Below are 8,972 nucleotides of genomic sequence, written 5' to 3'. Positions count from 1 at the left end.
CTGAAATCCAGTTTTCATTAATATGTATATTGTGCTCACGATACAGAGGGGTATTCACTAAGAACTGCAAAGCTTCCATAATCTTTGCGGGGCGTATGGTATCGATCATGTAATCATGATTGTACTCCAAACGCCTTCTTAAGTGAATTTTTATCACATGAGCCTCATCAAAGGACCTTAGTAGCGATGTCACAATATTGTTAACAGAAATTGGTATATTAACAACAGCACCTTTGAGAGAATTCTGACCTTGATACCCTAACGGACGGATTGTCATAAAAGGCAATTTAGGCATTATGAGACGTTCTTCAATTGGGGTTAAATCTTTCAAACAATCCGGTATTTCAGGAAAGTCTAGACCGTTAGCTAAACATATTTTTGGAACGTTCTTTTTAACAATCGCGTTATTCCAAGTAGCAAAAAATTGTAATTTCCATCTTCCGAAGAAAATTTTTGCATTAAATAGAAGGCGCATGCAGCATTGACCTTGCGCAATAGTTTGGAAATTTAATTTGCGAACTTGGTGTGAAAACCATAATCCGCAGCAGCAAATACATATTTCAGTAGGGCCCTTATTTATATAAGAATCAAAGCCCGGAAAACTTCTTTAGGGGCTGGCAAAATTGGATATTAAAAAGTGTTGCAAAAGAAATAAACATCCATTATTCGATGAAATCATAAATAAATAACAATCAAATTTGGTATCTTCATGATTTACATTGAAGGCCATTATCTTAGACTCAGTTTTATTGCTATATTTTAGTTCGTGGCAGCTAAATTATTATAATTAGATATACTATGTATGTGATATGAAATCGATCGAAGAGGCTAAATTTATTATAAATATTATGTTATGGAAATAAATGTTTTTGAAATCTGTTAAATTGCCACTAAAATCATTTGCTATAACATTTCTCTCGTTAATCGGATTCAATGGGACTGTCTTTCGTTTTCAATTTGCCTATTGACCGGGTTATCTCTACAAAGGCGAAGTTGACTTTGTCTAAGATGTCTCTGATTCAAAATTTCTTCCCTCATACCCCTCCTATTAAGCTGTCGACGTTGTGTTTCTCTATCACGCTCCTCTCTCCTTATTTCATGATTTCTTCTTGCATGTTCTCTTTGCATTTTATCACGAATGCGCTCTAAATTCCTATACTCAGGATTTCTTGCGCGAAATTCTCTATCATCCCTAGTGTTCCTACTTTGCTCATCATAACGTACCTCGGGATTTTCTTGACGAGACCTACGACCTCGAGCATTTCTTATTGGCTCTTCAGAGCGAATTTGTGCCGTCTTGTTCTATGTTGAACAGTATTTCTCATTTGCTCAACAGATCGAACCTCGGGATCTTCGCGTCGAGATCTATGACCTCGAGTATCTCTTATTTGCTCTTCAGAGCGAACTTCGGGATCTTGCCGCCTTGTTCTATGTTGAACAGTATTTACAACTTGCTCAACAGATCGAACCTCGGGGTCTTCGCGCCGAGATCAATGACCTCGAGAATTTCTTATTTGCTCCTCAGAGCGGATTTGGGAATTTAGACGTCTTGCCCTATGTCGAACAGTATTTAAATTTTGTTTAAAAGACTGTACCTCGAGATTTTCCCGCCTGATTCTATGTTGATTTGTATTGATAATTTGTTCGGACAAACATACATCGGAATCTAATCTACGATTAGCGTGACTTACAGAATCTTGTGGCTGCTCACTGTCTCTATATAAAGAGTTTGCACGTAAAACTCTTATACGTCTTCTATTCTGAAGACGACTTAGTAATACAGATTTTCTACTTAATCTAGGCATAATTAATAAATTGCTTAAAATATAAAATACTTATATAATTCAGTCCGTCCAGGTCTGAAAAGTTGGATCCTAGGTGCTGCTCTCTTTCGTTGTAATTGAATCCTTGCCATGACTCCTTTCCTGTTCGGTGTATAGGTACTATGGTATACTGGTGCACATATGTATATGTGTTTGCTCGCCACTGTATATAATACGGTTTTGCTTGCCACTGTACATAACAATCGTTTAAACACTATATAACTAATCCACTGAAATTAGTTTGAATACATCACTTTGCTGGTCAAGAAGTCTAGTGTAACTGAAACTACAAACACAGTGTACTGATATTTATTATACTCTTGCAACATGTTGCTGCAGAGTATAATAGTTTTATTATGGTATATTTTTGTGCACACAGCTTACGTACTTTTGTATACCTATATATTACATATGTATTCACTAACATATAAATACAGATTATTTAGTTATATTTATATTTTAGAAATTAGTAGTTTATTGCATTGTATTACGCTTATAACACTTTTTAAAAGGGGATCTATGGTACCTATTTTGAAAGGTCTGCCCATGAGGGCTAAATTAACAATAACTTACATATAATTAAGTATGGTATACAGTGCCGTCTTAAACTAAGCTGGGGCCCTTGGGCACATCAGAATTGGAGGCCCTTTTGGGAAGTAAAAAACGCTAATTATACTAACATTTTAAAAATTAGTTTAATCATTTATTAAATTATAGAAAATCAAATAAAGTATGATGTTATAAATATTATGTCATTCATGATATTCGAATGCTGCTGTTTTTTGGTTCTGATTACGATAATGGTTTCTTTCGGGAGATCTGTTGAGCAAAATCTTCAAATATATCATTAAAGTCAATGTTGTGAAGGATATCACTTTCAATGGACATAATTGACAAATTACTTAGTCGTTCTTGTAACATTGTTGTTCGCAATTCATTTTTTATTCTTTTAAGCTGCGAAAATGACCGCTCTCCACTGCAATTAGTAACCATCAAGCAAAGGAATTTTCTTGTAGCAATTTTTATGTTTGGAAAAGTTTCTTCCAATTTATCTGCTTTTATTAAGTTATGTAAATTTGAGATATTTAAATCCGAACTCATCTGCATTTATGTCTTCATGGTAATATTTTGCAAATTCTTTGCATTTTTTGGTCAACTCATCAGATTCTATTATTGTTAACTGACAAAGAAAACTAAATCGACTATCAATTTCTTGGTATGCTGCAGAACGTTTTTTTAAATGAGTAATTAATGTGTCAATTATGGGAATGAAAGTATCTACACGAAACTTTTCTTTACCTCTCAACTGTGCCATCTCTGATGATCCTTCAAAAAAAGTAATGCGTGTGCTGCGCATTCTTTTTCTTTCAAATGTGTCTTTGTAGTCAGCATATGGATTTTTTTCTTTAGCAACCGTTTCGTACTGATCAAAATTATCGCGTGCGGTATTGGCATATCTGATCAGAGACTCGTAAAGTTTCGTTACAACGTCCATGGTCATAGTTCTATTCTGTAAACTTGTACTTGTTTTATTCATAATTCCCAAAAGATCATTCCATATTTCCGTTAAAAGAGCAGTCTCAAACTTTTCCATTTTTTTTTTGCTAGGCTTTGGGCTTCCTTTCTAGTGTCTCCTGGTTGATTAATGTCACTTGCGATTGAACACAATGCTTCAGAAATATTTAAATAACCATTTTGCAAAGCATTAATAGCGTTGGCACGTGCAGACCATCTAGTTTCTGAAAGAGACTTCAAGACTGTATTTTCACCTAAATGCTCTGTCAAAGTTTTCCATCGTTTTGTCGAAGCCGAAAAAAAATTAAACAATTTTTGTACAAATTGAAAGAACTGCTTCAGTAACACACTCAACAGCCTGAACACCCACTAAATTCAGCGAATGTGCCGCACATGGAACGTAAATCGCAAATTCGCAAACTTCTTTTATTCTTGACTGAACACCAGAGTACTTTCCAGACATATTTGACGCATTGTCGTAGCTATGCCCGCGACAATCTTTTATAGAAATATCAAGGCTTTCAAAAAAGTTTAAAATGGTATCTGCTATATATTGCAAAAATTGCAAAAATCTCTCAATAGGCTATCCGTCTTTAACGTATCTAACTATGAAAGTCAGTTGGTCAACGTGGGACAGATCTGGTGTAGAATCTACGCTAATAGAGTAGTACTTTGCTGTTTTAAGTTCTTTGACAATGGTTTTCAAAACTTGCTGTGCCATTAAATTAATAAATTCATTACAAATATTTGCCGATAAATATGATGTACTTCCTTTTCCACGATTTCCGCAGTTTTGTATGTCATCAGCAAGAAAAGGATCAAACTCACTAATCAGTTCTAAGCATCCCAAATAATTCCCATTATTTTGCGATCCTAATGTCTTATTATCACCACGAAAAGCAAGACCTCTTGAAGCCAAAAATTTCACTACTGCAACAATCCTCTTAAGTACATTCTTCCAATAGTTAATTTCTTTATTATATTGGTACAGCAGCTCTGTATGAATTCGTCCAGTAGTTTTCATTCTTGCAACATAATTCATCATAAATTCCCTGTGCTGTAAACTGTTCTCATGCTCTATCAATAAGTTACTTATATGCTTCCAATCTTTATATCCATTAGGAGAACTTAAATTATGTCCAGCACCGGTAGTGGTATTAAATAGACGGCAGCAATAACAGTATACAGATTTCTTTGCTGGTGAATAAAGAAGCCATTTTCTTTCTAAAGACTCACCATTCGTCAATTTACGAATAAAGATATTTTTTGTCAAGCATCTTGTTTTTGTTTTACCATTTGAAACTGGAAAACTAGTAGAAGTTTCGGAGAAGTCACTGTTTATATTGTGGAAAAACTCTGGCCCTTTTCGAAACCAAATATCGCAGACTTTTTCCGGTAAAATGTCGTCACAGTAAGTACCAGGATCAGGAGACACAGACACAGATACATTCTCTAAGCTTGCAGTTATTAATTCATAGTAGGTTGAAGTCGATGGTTTAGCATCTGATGTGTGATTGTCATTTCCGTGACACGTAACCTCTTTTTCCTGGTAACTTTCAGAGGTACTACTTTTGTCTAGCTGTCCGTTATTTCTTTTTGAGCTGTATTTTTTTTTTCTTTTTTGTGAACCACTTAAATATGTTCTTTTCGACATAATGAAATAATGTTTTAACGAACTAATCGAAACTTTTGTTTATCTTACTAAATTTTAAATATGAAATGATACAAAATAACTCCACTCACTCATAATAACAGACTGAAAGTTTAATACATCATTCGGGGATTCCCCGACCATAGACAATGTCGATATTTATGTTAGGCCTTGTTTAGATGGTGCAGCTTGACTTTTGAATCGGAGTGATTGCGTGAGTGATCGCTAGATGGTGTTCTTACTAAATTAGGTAGGATGCGTTCGGAAATATTATCAATTTGTACAGTAGGAGTAGCCGCACTCATTGATATAATATTGTAGTATATGCCCACAGTATCTGTGTATAGTGTATAAGCCTTCGTGCGTGTATAATACCTTCTTATAGGGTTACTAATTTCCGAAAAAAAGTAATGTGTCCGACAAAAATGTTTTGAGAATAAATGTGTGAGAAAAATTGTATGTCCTTCGGGGCCCCCCTGAGAAAAGAGGCCCTGGGCACGGGCCCCGTGAGCCCTTATGGTAAAGACGGTATTGATGGTATACACATATGTAGAGCAGGTATGTAGATTTTCTTCTTTCTGTCTTAATATTTAAACCTTTCATAAGTTGCCAATGACGCTAGGTAAAAATGTAATTTTCCTGAGTTTACAGTTCACCTCATGACCTTCATATTAAAATGCGTCGCAAAACTGAAATAATACACTGTAGCATTTTAACCGATGGGGTCGTAGTTTATCTATTACCACATAAAAAGGATCTTTAGCCCTTTTGATACTACACTACTAATATTTATCTCACGCGATTTTTTCTAAAAAGATATTTTTGCTCTATACAAAGTCCAGCACTCTAAGAAACTTTTTTACATTGTTGTCTGGTATATTTTGTTATTTTTTGTTGTTTTTAGGTGATGCAAACAACCGTTTGGCGAACAAAGCTATATTCTGTTGCAACTAGTTGCGAAAGTATAAAAATTTTCAATTCAACATTTATTACTCGATTATTATTTGGTATCTAATTAACTTATGTTATTGATCATAGCTTTACTATTTTAGATAGATACTATTTTTTCTCCGAAATGTTAACTTTAACAAAAAGAAGTATTTAACTTAAACATGATATATGTGAACCAAAGGGGTTAAATTTAATATGTGGGGTATATGAGGTTGCTGTTGTACGAAAGGAGCGGAAACCAGTATATTAGAGTTATAAGGTTTAAACAAAGGTCTAGACGAATTTCATTCATATGCAACGATAAACCACTTTATTTTTACGAAAAACTGTCCATTTACAATATATACATTAAATTATAAAATTAACGAAACGAATTATAACATAAGATTATACCATAAGTAGTACATGTATGCTGGGGAAATTTGTGGATCGATTTCACACATTTTCGGTATTAAACTGTTGTATATCTTATATTTTACGTTTATATAAAGCCAAACGGAAGTTTGAATATTTTACATAAAGTATGTTGGAGCTAGGGTCCATATATACCCGATATTGGGTGCTATGGCGGAACCAAGAATTTTATACTCTTGTAATTCGAAAGAATCAAAGGCCAGGAAATTCCTTCAGGTGTGGCAAAGTTGAGAAAGAATTAAACATATATTATTAAATGAAATCGTGATTAAATTACAATCAAATTTGGTATCTTCTTGACTTATATTAGAGACCATAAACTTAGTCTCAGTTTTATTGCTATATTTTAGTTTGCGTCAGCGAAAATTAAAACAAGTACGGTCGGATGTAACCGAATATTTTTTACTTTCTCAAAGTCAAATGGATATACTCGTTTGAGATTTCTTTGTGGATTGACTTATATTTTCGGTAGAAGGTCAACTATAGGCACTGGAGTCCAGATATTTAGCACTAAGGGGTCTTGAACAGTTTTGGCTCGATTTAAAGAATTTTTGGTCACAAGGGGGCATAATTTAAACGTATTATTCACGCAAAGTTTTACCCCGATATAATCATTGTTGTTTGATTTGCATAGTGGAAAGTGAAAGAATCAAGTGGAATTTAAAATAGTGTCATATAGAAAATAGGCGTGGTTGTAATCCGATTTCACCCATTTTTGCACCATAACATAGATATATAAAAAGAATATTATGTATCAAATTTGGTTTAAATCGGTTAAGCAGGTACCAAGGTATAGGTTTTCACCTAAAAGTGGGCGGTGCCACGCCCACTGACTAATTTTGAACGCGGTTCCTATAAATTCATCTCATACCATCCCAGAGATAAAATTTAATGTCTCTGGCGTGTTTAGTGCTTGGTTTATCGCGTTTTTAGTATTTTTTAACAGTACAGTTTTCTAACAGTTTTAACATTATATGGGGAGTGGGAGGGCTTGTCACCCGATTTCACCCATTTTCACACCTTCAATAGAGGTGCTAAAAACATTTGCTCTCAGTGAATTTGGTTATTATTGCATTAGCGGTTTAGTAGATATGCACATTAAACTTATTAGGAGCGGGACCACGCCCATTTTTAAAAAAAAAATTTAACTACAGATGCCCCTCTCTAATGTGATCCTTTGTATCAAACAACAGTCTTGTATCTTATTGCGAGTCAGTGGTTCGACTACGCCCATCTGCAATATCAACCGTCTCACGGTACCAAGAAACATGTCTACCAAGTTTCATAAATATATCTCAATTTTTATTCAAGTTAGAGCTTGCACGGCCGGACGGACGGACGGACAGACAGTCACCCGGATCATCTGTCATCCTGATCATTTATATATATATAACCCTATATCTAACTCGATTAGTTTTAGGTGATACAAACAACTGTTAGGTGAACAAAACTATTATACTCTGTAGCAACAGGTTGCGAGAGTATAAAAAAAAAACAAAAAACGACTTGAAGTGAGATATACATACTTGTTAGTATGAATGTGGTATTAACTCTACCAAAGTGGCTAAATTTCATATTATAATCTTGTGTGGAAAACTTCAACCAGAGAATCGAAATTCATTATATAAAGGTGTGAGGTTTAGATCAAGGTATATACTATTTTCATTCTAACTCAGCGTCAAACCAACCATAATTTTTAAGAAAACTTATCCACTTAATTACATTAAAATCTCATATCTTGATCAACCGGAACGGTTTAAAGTCAAGAGGAAAGACGGAAATCATATACCTATATATTGGGGATAGAGAAAGATATTAATTTTTACATTGCTCAGCTATACTCGAGCATAGAGAACATATTTTGAAGCAATTTTATTTATAAAAAAAAATTTAATACTCACTGACCGACATACGAGAAGTATTATAAGTAGTATATGAAATTAGAGGGTAGCATTAACCCGATTTTATCAATTTTTGCCAATACTACATACTACTAACATGCCACAGACTAATAAAATGCTCCCACTGTTTCATTAAGGTACCTCACATACCATCACCAATCATATGGAGTAAAGTCAGACGAATGTTCGAAAATCCTGATATTAGTTACATGGGGGCCTGCTGCTGCAGATGATTGGCTTGGCGGACTCGTGGCGCTTTGCATCCTTGGTGCTACGATGGGTGTAGCTGATGCTCTAGGCGCAGCAATTACGGCCCTTACAGTCTTGGGAGTGCTGTGGATATCTTCTACGTCCATTTCTATTGGAATAGGAATATATTAAAATATGGTTTGGCTCATAATTTTGAATTATGATATTTGTTAGTTGGTTTGAAAAATAGATATATATATATATATATATTTGTATATGTAACTATATTAATTTTTAATCGCGTGTGTTAGTGTTAGATTTGCATGTACGGATTATAAAACGGTAGTATTTCGAGTTAAACGAATTAATTGTCGGTTTTGATTATATTTATGCGCTTGTCTTGGCGGGGTTTGTGTAATCGGTTCTTCGGTGTTCGGAAGAAAACACAATTTTACTAATGGTCGAGTTAGTATACCAGTTTGTGTTCATACGACTACTATTCTTATGTGACCATATCTTCCCCGATGG

The 8,972-nt window shown here is 34.5% G+C and overlaps 1 pseudogene; it reads right to left on the bottom strand.

The window, feature by feature from the left end:
• Nucleotides 1–3,921: 3,921 nt before the first annotated feature.
• On the bottom strand, nucleotides 3,922–8,611 carry LOC138856097 (uncharacterized; annotated as a pseudogene).
• Nucleotides 8,612–8,972: the final 361 nt, after the last annotated feature.

The sequence above is a fragment of the Bactrocera oleae genome, chromosome 3, assembly GCF_042242935.1.
Source record: "Bactrocera oleae isolate idBacOlea1 chromosome 3, idBacOlea1, whole genome shotgun sequence".
In the NCBI taxonomy this organism is placed as follows: domain Eukaryota; kingdom Metazoa; phylum Arthropoda; class Insecta; order Diptera; family Tephritidae; genus Bactrocera; species Bactrocera oleae.
This window is presented reverse-complemented; position numbering and strand designations above follow the sequence as displayed.